This window comes from Ursus americanus, chromosome 8, assembly GCF_024610735.1.
Source record: "Ursus americanus isolate L20-20 chromosome 8, mUrsAme1.1.p, whole genome shotgun sequence".
Classification (NCBI taxonomy): domain Eukaryota; kingdom Metazoa; phylum Chordata; class Mammalia; order Carnivora; family Ursidae; genus Ursus; species Ursus americanus.
Window position 1 is genome coordinate 26,716,147 of NC_142134.1, and position 13,013 is coordinate 26,729,159.

Consider the following 13,013-nt stretch of genomic DNA (forward strand, 5'->3'; position numbering starts at 1 on the left):
CTCTATGTGGGATGCAGGAAGGCCTGCCCTTCAAGAAGTCGAGTACCACACAGTCCACTTTTACATCCCCGTTGTACCTAGGATAGCATTGAGCAAAGAGGAGGTGTTCAGTAATTTCTTAAACATTAATTTATGAAGGCTTATAAGGAATCCATTTACACCACCACATTTCAAAACATAACCACATCGTTTCAAAGCCTTCTTTAATCATCTGGCCTTGCAAAGAATATGTAACTGTCTTATATATAGATACATTGATCATTGTTCTTCCCCTTCCTCTGTCTCAAGCCAGAGCCTAGACAGCTCCTTCTTTCTCTCTCTTCACACATGAACAGTATATACTTTTTACTAATGAGCAACCTAAATTATATTCCACTCAAAATAAACTATCACTGTGAAGGGAAGAAAAAAAAATTCTCTATCCTCAAGGTCCTCCAATTGAACTAAGAATTAAATTTACATGAGACAAGTTAGCAGGAGAAAAAACAACAACATTTTATTATATGTGCTCAGAGGCCCAATTATAAAATTGAGACATAAAGAAATGACCAAAGCAGGCAGTTTTTATACATTTTAGACAGAGATGATAAATTGTTGAGGAATTCATGGGATACGGAAAGCAGGTGTTTGGACTGAAGTAGTAGACTAGTAAAAAGTAATAAGGTTTATTTCTGCAGCTTTTTTGACTTTAAAATCATTATCTCTGGTGATAAGGATGTCTTTTTACTTCTTAGTGTAAGGAGGTTACTTTCATATGAGAGATTTGTTTTCTGCTTTCAAGGAGGCAGACGAAGGTTTGAGTGTCCTTGTACTGGTTGTTTCTTTTTTTTTTTTTTTAAGATTTTATTTATTTATTTGACAGAGATAGAGACAGCCAGCGAGAGAGGGAACACAAGCCGGGGGAGTGGGAGAGGAAGAAGCAGGCTCCCAGCGGAGGAGCCTGATGTGGGGCTCGATCCCAGAACGCCGGGATCACGCCCTGAGCCGAAGGCAGACGCTTAACCGCTGTGCCACCCAGGCGCCCCTGTACTGGTTGTTTCTTAAGTAATTTTTATTTAAAATAATCAATATGCCAAAGTGGTCCCTGTAGCTGTTTCATGAAAGTCATCTTGAGGGAAAAGCCTGAATCAAGCAGAGGAAGCCCACTACCCTGTCATCTAAAGGTAACCCCACTAAACAGGTCTACCTACTATCTAATCTCAACGTGTCCTCCATGGCATTATCCCCAGAGCCTAGTCCAATGGGTAGAACACACCAAGTCCTCACGAAATATCTGTTAAATGAATGAATGAATGAATGAATGAATGAATTGGACTTAGACTCAGCAGGAATGGGATGAAATGCCCAAGGAACTCCAAAAGGGCCACCTCTGAGGAGATTTGGACAGAGCTGCTACTCCTACCAGAGATGTGGAGTACGTAATTGCACTTTTCCCAAAGATTTTTAAGTACACCAGAAAATGTATATGGTAAGCTATTGCCAGGTTTTGGGTGACTGTAAGTTTTCTGATGCATGCCGGTTTCCTTTTCAATTAATAAAACATCCCCGCAGAGCATTATGCCTACTATTCTTACAAATGGAGCAGTTAATGTCAGTCAGCTGGGTTGTACCATGAGAAATTTTCCCCAGGTTTCTGGATGGTGCTGGGGTCATCAGAAATGTAAGTCCCTTGAAAGCTAACCTGGCTCATCACTGGACAAGAGTGACATTACCGTTTTTAGCTGTTTAACTGAGAAATATGTATATTAATGTTGATTTTTATGAATCTAAGTCACCTGTGGTGGACATGAAGGACATGAAATGTTTTTCAACTTGATTAGAGGAATTGTTTGAAGAAGAGACTTTCCCCCAAAGCATTGAATATGATTGTGGACCCTATAATCAAAAACAATTGGATTTGGTTTTTACACTATAAATCAGAATTTCTTACATTTTTCTTTCCTAAACTAACTTTAGCTGCAAGCATAAGCTTAATTCTGGCCACTACCTCAATAACACTAATCATTAGGGAAATGCAAATCAAAACCACAATCACACAGCCTCTCACAGCCATTGATCAAAGAACAAACCCAAACAAAACCAAAAAAACAACTGTTGGTGAGAATGTGAAGAAATTGGAACCCTTTCAGTGTTCTGCTGGTAAAAGTATAAAATGGTACAACTATTGTAGAAAACAGTATGGAAGTTCCTTTAAAAATTAAAAATATGGGGATACCTGGGTGGCTCAGTCAGTTAAGCATTGACCCTTGATTTCAGTGCAGGTCGTGATCTCAGGGTGGTGAGATCGAGCCTTGTGTTGGGCTCCGTGCTGGACGTGGAGCCTGCTTAAGACTCTTTTCCTCTCCCCCTGCTCTTCCCTACCTGCTTGTGTGTATGCACACATGCACATGAACTCTCAAAAAAAAAAAAAAAATACAACTACAGTATCATCCAGCAGTCCCACTTCTGGGTATAAACCCAAAAGAATAGACAAAATGTAGTATATACTTACAGTGGAATATCATTCAGCCTTTAAAAGGAAGGAAATTCTGACACATGCTGTAACATGGGTGAAAGTTGAGAACACTTTATTAAAAGAAATAAGCCAGTCATGAAAAGGCAAATACTGTTTGATTCCGCTTATAGGAGGTGCCCAGAGTAGTCAAATTCAAAGACAGAAAGTAGAACAGTGGTTGCCAGGGCATGGGGAAAGGGGAAGTGGGGAGTTGCTGTTTAATGGGTACAGAGTTTCAGTTTTGCAAGATGAAAAGTGTTCTAGAGACTGGTTGTGTAACAGTGTGTTTGTGCTTAACACTACAGAACTACATACTTAAAAATGGTTAAGACGGTAAATTTTATCTTATGTATATTTTACCACAATTTAAAAATTTTTTAACATAGGGGCGCCTGGGTGGCACAGCAGTTAAGCGTCTGCCTTCGGCTCAGGGCGTGATCCTGGCATTATGGGATCGAGCCCCACATCAGGCTCCTCCGCTATGAGCCTGCTTCTTCCTCTCCCACTCCCCCTGCTTGTGTTCCCTCTCTCGCTGGCTGTCTCTATCTCTGTCGAATAAATAAATAAAATCTTTTTAAAAAAATTTTTAACATAAAAATTAGTGACAAATATTTTATTGTTAATTTAGGAATTTTCATTCCCAATGGCAATGGATAAGAGTTATTGAGCCACATCCTTAGCAAGGTTTTGTATTATCAGTCTTTTAAATTTTAGTCAGTTTAGATGCAACAAATAATATTCACTGAGGTATTAATTTATATTTTCTTGACCTCTAATGTGTGAAACATCTGTTTATTTATTAGCCATTATAATTTTCTTTTTTTCAAAGGGTTTGTTTGTTTTTTTATTGATATAGAAATTATGTATATTTTCAGTATCAGTACTTTTTGTCACTTGCATGTGTGGCAAGTAGTCAGATTTATCGATCTATTCTTTTGTGGTCAGAGTTTACTGTAATGTTCAAACAATCCTTCCATATTTCAAGATTATAGAGATGTAGTTTATTAATTTACTCTAGAGCTTTTAAAGTTTTGAATTTCATGTTTAAAAATCTCTAGTTATTACGATGTACAGTGTGAAGTAGAGATAAAATTTCTTTTAAAAATGTACAATCAGGAGCGCCTGGGTGGCTCAGTCAGTTAAGCGTCTGACTCTTGATTTTGACTCAGGTCATGATCTTAGAGTCCTGGGATTGAGCCCCACATCAGGCTCCCCGCTCAGTGGGGAGTCTGCTTGTCTCCCTCTCCCTCTGCCCCTCCCCTGGCTCATGCTCTCTCTCTCTCTCTCTCTAAAATAAATAAATAAATCTTTTTAAAAAATGTACAACCAGTTGCAACAAAAGCACTTATTACTAATCCATTCATTCCTCCTTATCTGCAATCCCACTCCTTTCTTGCATGAGCTGTCTATACGGCCATAGGTCTGTCCCTTCCTCTAGCTGGCCGAATGATGAGGCAGACATAAAGACTAATGAACTAGAAAACAATAGGAACTAGCAGAGGTGAAATGTAGGTTTTAAAAAAGGCTAAAAAATGTAAGAGTGCATCAGTAAGTCTTGGAACAATTCCAAGACACCAAATATAATAAAACTGGAGTTCCCAAAAGAGAAGGGATGGAAAACAAAAATCTTTTTAAATAAATAAGGGTAAAATATTTTCCAAATTTAGTGAAAAGTAAAACCTACAGATCTAAGAAGCTCAGTGAACCCAAAGCAGAAGAAACATGAAGAAAACTATACCAAATTATATCAAAATCAAATTGCTCAAAAACAGTGACAAAGTAAACAAACAAACAAAAAAAAAATGTAAAGCAGCCAGGAGAAAAAACACTCTAAGAATAGAGGAATGTAGATAAGAACAGCAGTTTTCTCGACAGTTTAGCACAGTAGTAGGATATAAAACCATATACAGCAATCCAAGTTAGCAATATGCCCTGTAGTAAGTTTTGAAATCAGAAAGTGTGACACCTCCAGCTTTGTTCTTGTTTTATTCCCCCCAAGATTATTTAGCTATTCAGGGTCCCTTGAGATTCCATATGAATTGGGGGGTGGGTTTTTTTATTTCTGCAAAAAAAAAAAAAAAAGCCTTTAGGATTTTGATAGGCATTTCATTAAATCTAGTAATATAAATTGTTTTGGGTATATTGGCATCTTAGCAATATTAAGTCTTTTGATCCATGAACACAGGATGTCTTTCCGTTTATTTGTCTCTTTAATTTCTTTTTTTTTTAAGATTTTATTTATTTATTTGACAGAGATAGAGACAGCCAGCAAGAGAGGGAACACAAGCAGGGGGAGTGGGAGAGGAAGAAGCAGGCTCATAACGGAGGAGCCTGACGTGGGGCTCGATCCCATAACGCCAGGATCACGCCCTAAGCCGAAGGCAGACGCTTAACCACTGTGCCACCCAGGCGCCCCTGTCTCTTTAATTTCTTTCAGCAACATTTTGTAGTTTTCAGTGTACAAGTCCTCTTTGGCTAGGTTTATTACTATGTATTTCATATGAACTTTTTGGTGCTATTATAAATGGAATTATTTTCTTCATTTCCCTTCTGGACTGGTCATTTTTAGCAACTACTTTTGCCATAACAAATTTCTTTGTCTGTGTCCAGGAGTCTCATGTCTTCTGTAAGTGTTCACGAAACTGTGGAAGGCTAACTTAGTAAAAGGAGGTAGGGCAAAATTAACTCCCTCGCAGACTGTCATGATAAAGAATGAAAGAGAGGATATCACTACAGGTGCTGAAGGCATTATAATATTAATAAAGCAATAACATAAACAGCCTTAATGCAGTATATTGACTATTGAAATGAAATAGACAAGTTTATTTAAAAATGCAAATCATCTAAAACTGGCCCAAAAAATTTAAAAATTTAATAACTCTATATAGATTTTTAAAAACAAATTAGTAATTAATAACCATGTGACAAAGAATCTTTGGGCAGTGGGCTTCACTGATTAAGTCCCTCAAACATTTAAGAGAGCAATAATAACAATCCTATGCAAATCTCTCAGACAATAGAAGAAGGAACACTCCCCAACTCACTTTATAAGGCCACCATTACCCCAATATCAAAACATTACAAGAAGGGTCAACTATAGACCAAGATCCCTCAGCAGCATAGTAACAAGAATATTCAAAACAATAGCAAATTTAATAGCAATATGTATAAATACATGTAATATATCATGATCAAGAGGTGTTTATTCTGGGAATGTAAGTCTGGTTCAACATTTAAAAATCGATCAGTGTAATTCACCATAGCAATAGATTGAAGAAGAAAAAACAATGATGATCTTGATAGATGTAGAAAAAGTATTTGACAGAATTAACCGTTTATTCATGATAAAAGTAACTCTTAGAAAACTAGAAATAGAGGGCTATTCATCAAGCTAATAAAGGACATCTATGAATAACCCACATCTTACCTTCTACTTCATGATGAAAGACCTCCTAAGATTAAGAACAGGCAAGGATGTCTTTTCTCACCATTTCTATTCCATATTGTACTGCTCATCTGGGGCTGACTGAAAGGGGTACAAAAGAACTTTTGAGGTTGATGGAGATGTTGATCGTGGTGTAGTACACGGTCTATACAATTGTGAAACGCATCAAATCACACACTTAATACAAGAACGCTTTATTATGTAAATTATACGGAATCAAACTTGATATGTTCCAGGGCTGGAACATTTGTTGGTTCTCTTTAGATGTAATCCACATCCCTCTCTAATAGAGAAGCCCCTTTTCTAAGAGTACGGTGTATCGCTTTGATTGTCTGTAAGCAATTTGGCCTCTAGAGGGCACCCATATTTCATAAACTCAAAAGCTTGGCAATGATTGAAAAAGCACACCATCGACCACTATATCAGAAACTAATGATGCACTATATGTTGGTTAAATAATATTAATGGAATTCAAATAATAAATAAATTTAAATAATTAAATAATTAAAATTTAAATAATAAATAATTCAAATTTAAATAATAAATAAATTTAAACAATAAATGGATAATAAATAAATAATAAATTTAAATGATAATAAATGAATAAATATAAATAAATAAAATTTAAATAATAAATAAAGTTTAAATAATAAATAAAATTTAAATAATAAATAAATAAATAAATAGCATCTATGGGTGTAAACGCACAGAAAAGAATTATACGTATGAAAAATTTTCATTAGCAGGTTTGTAAGAATTTAGTAATAAAATTTGTTAAAACCTTTTTTGGCCATAATAATACAGAATATAAAAATGTCGCTTGTGGAAGAAATGAAGTTTCTTTTATCAGTGTATCTAAATAGTAGACTCAAGGTGGACTTTCATCTAGATGTTGCGGGTCATTTAGACATAACCTTGGAATTCTTTTTAAATAAAGGTTATATGTATAAAGGTTATATTCTTGGTTACTTGCTCATTATAGAAAATGTGAAAGTTACAGAAAAACTGAATGAAAGAAGAGGAAAAGGAGAAGAACCAGTAGAAGCCACTATCGTCATCATGATCACTGTCTGCAGAGTTGAATGCTGTCAACATTTTGGCGTACTGCTCTGGAGATTTCATTTATATATTATTTTTATTTGATTGTAATCGCATATAACAAATGTTAGAATTTAACCACTATTTGCTATCTAGCCATGAAAATGAAGTATAAATTAAATACTTATTCATAATGTAGAACGTTCATAATTAATTAATTATGTTCCTTTGAAGTGTTTTTAATACAACTCAACTAGAAAAGTTATAATAAAATGTTTAATACTTGGTAGTCCCATAAAACTGTCCATATTTCTTTGGTTGCTCCAACTCCCTTATGCAGAAAAATCTACTTGAGTCATTACAACTGGAAAGGGGTGGGCAGTGGATAGCAGAATCCCTTTTTCCTTATCACAAATAATCCCCACTTAAGTGGTTAGAGGAAAAAATGTAATCAATCTATGAACAGTAAAAAGTCTCAGATGAAAAGAACATTTTTAAAAATTATTTACATACTGTGCTTATGGTACATTTCCAAGGAAAAAAGAAACTATAGATACATTCCAACTCAGCTTTCCCTTACCACATAACAATGTGTTCGTGTTTAGGTAGAAAGGACAAAGAAATAGATGGTAAACATAAGTTTGGAGCCTTATTTGTGGAATTACCCATAACTTTATTAAAATCACTTGGCATGAATGAGTGGTATCTAGATTTTAACTGATGGAAGGGATAAAGGGAAGAGAGTTAATGTGAATGTCAACAATTATATTTAAAATAAATGGTATTTACTAATATTTATTGCAAACTTATTATACTCCTGGTACTGTAGATACTGTGTTACATACATTACTTTTACTTAATCCTTACAACAATTTCATAAGGGTTTACAAGGAATTACTATTTTCCTTCTCATTTTACTGATACAGAATCTGAGGCTCTTAGAAGTCAAGTAACTTTTTCAAAGTCACACAGCTAGTCTGTGCCAAAGCGAGGATTCATACGGAAGTCTGTCTGGCTCTAATAGCCACACCCTTAACCCTAACACTCTTCCTTCCAAGAACTTCACTTATATAACACTTTCAAAACAGGACTTCTTTTTTCTACTTTAAAGAACTTTATTACCATCATCATGTTGTGTTTAAAGAAACCTCTGCCCGAAGAAATAATTTAAAAGAACTGATATAACTTCAGTCCCTGAAAAGATCTCCAAAGGGCAATGTTACTCCTAATACAAACCAGATGAGGTTCTTGGTTTAAATTCACTACTTTATTAAATCACGATGTGAAGAGTAGTTTGCTCTTGTACTTATCATGATTGTTTTCTCCTTTCTTGTCTACAGGCGATTATATTCTGATAGCTGTAACATTATTTGTATACACAGGTAATTGTAGTATATTAATTTGTTCTATAAGACACCTTTCTTTTTTTTTTTTTTTAAGATTTTATTTATTTATTTGACAGAGATAGAGACAGCCAGCGAGAGAGGGAAAACAGGCAGGGGGAGTGGGAGAGGAAGAAGCAGGCTCCCAGCGGAGGAGCCTGATGTGGGGCTCGATCCCAGAATGCTGGGATCACGCCTTGAGCCGAAGGCAGATGCTTAACGACTACGCCACCCAGGCGCCCCATAAGACACCTTTCTGGTACTGTATTTGAATGGAAATGAAACCCTTTCTTAGCCTCTAAAACTAGAAGGGAATAATCCACATCCCCAGGATGCTCTTTATCGAAGGCTTTTAATTGGTATGGTGTGAGAATGAGTGATTTGGGGAATCAGACCTGAAAGCACATAACACATAATAGTGTTGCATTTACTTAGGAATATATGAATATAATGGTTTAAATTTCAATTAAATATTTATTCAGTACATACTATGTGCCTATATCAATAAACTGGCAATTGATTAAATTGCCCACAGTCATGGTTAAAAATGGATTAAACATCCATTCTAGATCTTTAAAACTTTTTTTAAAAGATTTTATTTATTTTGTTTTCAGAGAGAGAGAGAGAGCACGCCCGAGCAGGGAGAGGGGCAGAGGGAGGGAGAGAGAGAGAGAATCTCAAGCAGGCTCTGCACTGAGCATAGAGCCCAAAGAGGGGCTCGATCCCATGGCCCTGGGATCACGACGTGAGCCGAAACCAAGAGTCAGACACTCAACTGAGTGAGCCACCCAGGCGCTCCTAGATTTTTAAAACTTTTAATAAAATATGATCACAAACTTACCGTTAAGTTGTCTAAAGAACTCAAGAAAATGCCTCAACACTTGAAAAAAAAAGGAAAGAAGAAAGTGAAATGGGAAATTAGTGGTGTATGGAATCAAAAACCAGTATTTAATATAATATTGATTACAAATAGATTGCAAGATGCGGCTTAGTGTGTGAGTCAAATAAACTGCTAACTGAATGCCACAGACCAGCAACCACTAAGCCAACCACACATTTTGAAACAGAGCGGTTTCATCCACATGGAGGACTCGCTTCCAAGGGGAGAACAGGAGGTACTAAACTAAGCATGCTTGATTCATTCTTTCCAAATAAGTGATTTCTCCTCCCAAGAGACTCATAAAATAGGGCAAGTTAAGACTAGGAATGTTACGCAAATCAAGCTAGTTCGATTTAAAAAGAACCATGGAGCTGGAAGAGTGTTCTTCCCGTAGATATTTCTAAAATGTTAAAACAAACAATGGTAACAACTCACACATGTAACAGGAGTCAAAATCAGCCTTATGCTTAATGATGAAACAGTAGAGGAAATCGGCTAATAGGCTGAAATTGAGACAAAGATGTCTAGAACACATTGTTATATAACAGGACCAGACAATGCAATTAGACGATGGAAAGAAATGAGAGTAATTAGAGCAAAAGGAGCAAAAGACTAGAAGCCCCACAATTATATCAATATAAAACTTTTTAAGTAAATCAGGATACATTCTAACAATAAAACACTATGTCTCACATCTCTCTACCTGTAGGGAAATATGTGAAAATATTCACTGAAATTGAACATTCGCCAAAACATATTTTTACACAAAGCACGCACGATGCAGCACAGTATGCATGGTTATTTCCCCATGCGTATCATAACAGAAGTGTGTGTGTGTGTGTGTGTGCATATGTACATCATGCACACACGTATGCTGGTATAGACTATTTTTCCAAGATACCCGCACACTGAAAATTAGTAATCCTTTTTTTTTTTTTAAGATTTTATTTATTTATTTGACAGAGAGAGACACAACCAGCGAGAGAGGGAACACAAGCAGGGGGAGTGGGAGAGGAAGAAGCAGGCTCTCAGCGGAAGAGCCTGACGTGGGGCTCGATCCCAGAGCTCCGGGATCATGCCCTGAGCTGAAGGCAGACGCTTAACGACTGAGCCACCCAGGCGCCCCTGAAAATTAATAATCCTAATAGGCTCTCGGAAGGAGAAACAAAGATCTGTAATAGGAGAGAGAGATTTGGGGTTGTTTTTTTGTTTTTGTCTTTTTGGTTTTTTTTTTTACTGTATAACCCTTTTTACCAGTTGAATTTTTATAATGTGCACATGTTTTTCTTCAGTAATTAAGTATAACCAGTTTACCTACTCAATGGTGTAAACTTTAGCTTCTGAAAGATTAACAGCGTGTTGAGTAAAGTATTTATGGAATGATTATAAAAGTGGTTTGGAATTTAGATCTCTTTCTGCCAGAGGAGTATTAAATTTTGAAGGATTCAAGGAAGACGAGGCCAGTTTTTGGGCCGACTAAATGTTTTGTGTATTTTAAGGCATATCATGCATGCAAATAATAAGAATTTTTATAGAGAATCAGATGAGTAAGCCACTTGTTATTTTGAACCCCCTAAAATTTATAGGTTGAAGTCTTGTCAGTACTTCAAAATGTGACCTTATTTGGAGATAGGCTACTTAAAAAGGTAATAACGTTCTTTCTGCCATCTTTCTGTGCCGCCATAATGGTGCACATGAATGGCCTGGCAGATGTTCTCAAGAGCATTAACCATGCAGAAAGGAGAGGCAAACACCAGGTTCTTATTAGGCCATGCTCCAAAGTCATCGTCCGGTTCCTCACTGTGATGGTGAGGCATGTTACATTGGCGAATTCGAAATCATTCATGATCACAGAGCTAGGAAGGTAGTTGTGAACCTCACAGGCAGGTTAAACAAGTGTGGAGTGATCAGCCCCAGATTTGATGTAGAACTGAAAGATCTAGAAAAATGGCAGAATAAGCTGCTCTCGCCCCACCAGTTTGGTTTCATTGTCCTGACAACCTCAGCTGACATCATGACCATGAAGAAGCAAGACGAAAACACACAGGAGGGAAAATCCTGGGATTCTTTTTCTAGGGATGTAATATATACGTGCAAATAAAATGCCTCAATGGGAATAAATAAATAAATAGGTAATAAGGTTAACATGGGGTCACTAGGGTGGGCCTAATCTGTTATGACTGGTGGTCTCATAAAAAAAGGAGATGAAGGACAGAGACACGTACAGTGAGAAGACCATGTGAACATACTCGAAAAAGATGACCATCGAAGAATCTCAAGTAGAAGAATGAACTTTTAAGATTGCTCTTTAGAACAAAGATTTTGCAGTGAATAAGATCGATTGGAAGGGATAGCCGGGGGTCTGGGAGACTAGTTAGGAAGTTACATCAATGGTGCAGTAAAGCTGTTGAGAGGCATAATTCAAGCAATTTCACAGGGAAGCGAGAGGAGGAATTACATATGAGACTTGTTAATGGGGTGGAAGTTACAGGATCCAGAGCCCAGTTGGTTGCAAAGCAGAGACAGAGGGTCAGTCTGGGATGAAACCAATGTCCCCGGCTTTGGCAGCTAAGTGAATTGTTTATATATTTTTTTAAAGGGTGTATTTATTTATTAGAGAGAGAGTGCGTGAGAGAGAGAGATATCACAGGTGGGGGGAGGGGTAGAGGGAGAAACAGACTTTCCCCACTGACCAGGGATCCCCAAGCAGGCTCGATCCCAGGACCTTGGGATCATAACCTGAGCTGAAGGCAGGTGTTTAACTGACTGAGCCATCCAGGTGCCCCTAAGTGAATTGTTTGTAAAGCAAAATGGAAAAACACAGGAGCAGTGGGCTCCTCATGTGAACTCTGGGGAGAGCTAACTAAATTAAAGTGGTGATGTGTTAACACCAATGGCAAGGAGAAACGCCAAGAGATAGGCATCAATCCAGATTAAGATCAAAGCATTTGATGACCCAGTAAGGGAAGGCTCATAGAGCTGGCAAGGGGTAGCAGTCAGGGTGTTTGAGGTACCCGATGAATTACCATGTCATGGAGAAGAAACGCACCTCACCCAGAAACACACAGAGGGTCTCTTTGTGGAGGGAAAGCCTGGCATTCCACAGATTGGGTGCAATCAGGGTGGAGCTGGCCGTGATATCTGAAGCAGAAGTAATGACAGGAAAGGGATGGAACAATCCTGGCATTGTGCTTCGGCTCTGCCCTAAACAGGCTTTATAACCTTGGGCAAGTCAGTTGACTTCTCTTTCCTTTCACTAGCAAGTCAGGGTAAAAATGAAGTGATTGTTATTACAACATTTCAGTAGCTAATTAATACTCAGAGGCCTCAGAAAAAGCCTCCTGGAGGTGATTTATAAACTAAGAGCTGAAGAAATGAGTAAAAAAAGAACCAGAAGAAACCGCTAGGAGGTGTGGAGGTGAAACATGTTCTAGCCACAGGGAACAGCACCTGTAAGACCCTGAAACAGAAACAGAAATTTTCTGTAAGAAAATACCCAAGAGAAAATGGTATTTGCAGGAAACTAAGAAGTGATTTACTATAACTAGAGCATAGAGTTCCATCCGGATGAAGGGAGAGAACAGAAATTGCAAGCAGTTAAGTAATTTGTTCAAGGTCACGCAGCAATAAGGGTCTGATCTGTGAATTCGGCATGCCTGTACCAGGACTAGCATTTAAATTATTAATCCTAGGGGCGCCTGGGTGGCTCAGTCGATTAAGCGTCTGACTCTGGACTTTGGCTCAGGTCATGATCTCAGGGTCCTGGGATCGAGC

The 13,013-nt window shown here is 37.5% G+C and overlaps 1 pseudogene; it reads left to right on the forward strand.

The window, feature by feature from the left end:
• Window positions 1–10,909: 10,909 nt before the first annotated feature.
• Window positions 10,910–11,342, forward strand: LOC123789151 (small ribosomal subunit protein uS8 pseudogene; annotated as a pseudogene).
• The last annotated feature ends 1,671 nt before the right edge of the window (window positions 11,343–13,013 follow it).